The sequence below is a fragment of the Pundamilia nyererei genome, unplaced genomic scaffold (assembly GCF_000239375.1).
Source record: "Pundamilia nyererei isolate P.nyererei 1_Seehausen unplaced genomic scaffold, PunNye1.0 scaffold00825, whole genome shotgun sequence".
Classification (NCBI taxonomy): domain Eukaryota; kingdom Metazoa; phylum Chordata; class Actinopteri; order Cichliformes; family Cichlidae; genus Pundamilia; species Pundamilia nyererei.
Genome location: NW_005188226.1, coordinates 5,499 through 7,000, shown reverse-complemented (window position 1 = coordinate 7,000; position 1,502 = coordinate 5,499).

Here is a 1,502-nt window from a genome sequence, read left to right as displayed (position 1 = left end):
ATACAGCCTCGCTTCTGTCAGTCTGCCCCAGGGCAGCTGTGGCTACAACTGTGGTTTGCCTCCACCAGTGTGTGAATGAATAGTGAAAGCGCTTTGGGTGTCTAGAAAAGCGCTATATAAATGCAAACCATTACTAATGTTGTGGGGATGGAGCTCTGTTAGGGTGGTGTCGAAGAGGCGCATGTTGTCCAAGATAAAGACAATGTTGGATAATACTTCCCACCCACTCCATGACATGCTGATGACTGATAACAGAGATGAAGACAAGGACAGGGAGAAACAGGGCTGTGTGTGTGTGTGTGTGTGTGTGTGTGTGTGTGTGTGTGTCAATAATAAGCAACCGCTTTAATTAACGAAAAGAAGTTTAGGCTGTATTTCACATGGGTTACACGCGATGCTTCATTTAAACTCTGTAGCACTCTGTCGTTACCACATAAATTGGAGAGTCTCTCTTATGGCGGTCAAGTGTGTGCCAAAGCGCAGCAAGGAAGTATCTCGGTGTGCAGTGCTGCAAACCAGCTGATGAAATTGTTTTTACATGTTAATGTAAAAGCTACTCTTTTAGGCCAAACTCTGACCTCAAGGGTTATAACATCTGTAGAGTGTGGAACTGTAGATAGCATTATACTGCTAGCAGGCAGGTGTAACTGCAGGAGGAAAATAATTAGTAAGAAGCAGCATTAAAGGAAAAGGCAGCGCTAACTGCTGTTTAACACATTTTGGTAATTATAGACAAAAAGCAGAACTAGGTGATGGACTTGTTGCACGTCAAGACTCTGTATATAACCACTCACACTTTATAGGGGGGTAGGACAAGCGTAATGAAAGAAACAAAATCAAAGTGTAGCACCATAAAAGGAGGTTTAAGAAAATTAAAGGAAGGAGGAGATATTTAGTTCAAAACTGTGTATGAATGGTACAGGAACACAGAGTACTAAAAAACAGAAAAAGTAGGCGCTGAATGAGGAACTTAAATAAATGTAACAGATCGAGGGACTGCATGAGGCTTTTGTGCTGTGCTTATTCTCCCTTGTACATGGGACAATAAAGAAGCTGTTGAAATGAAGAAGTCTGTCGGGACAATAACTGTATTGGTAAATCTTGTTACATGCTTTTGTTTGCTACCTGCTGAGTTTAGATAGTAGCTGATTAAGCTCAGAAACCTTTTAAAAACACCAATTGGGAGCTATGAGAATGTAGGATGTTGTTTTTATTCAATTATTGTTCCTTATAGTTTATAGGTTTATGTTTGTTCTACAAATGTTACTGGTGATGGTCGGTGTGATGCCAGCTGCTCGATGTGGTTAGCCAGCCCCCCAAGCCACATCACAATAGGGGGAGGTATTAAAATGTAGGTACTTGCTTTGGTTACAATGAAATGATTGAGTGTTAATAGAACCACGATATTTGAGGTTTTAAAAAGCATTTCAAAAGCATTACATTGTGAAGCATTGTAAACTAAGTTACATTTGGTTGTCAAGAGGTAATGAGGCTTTTAGGTA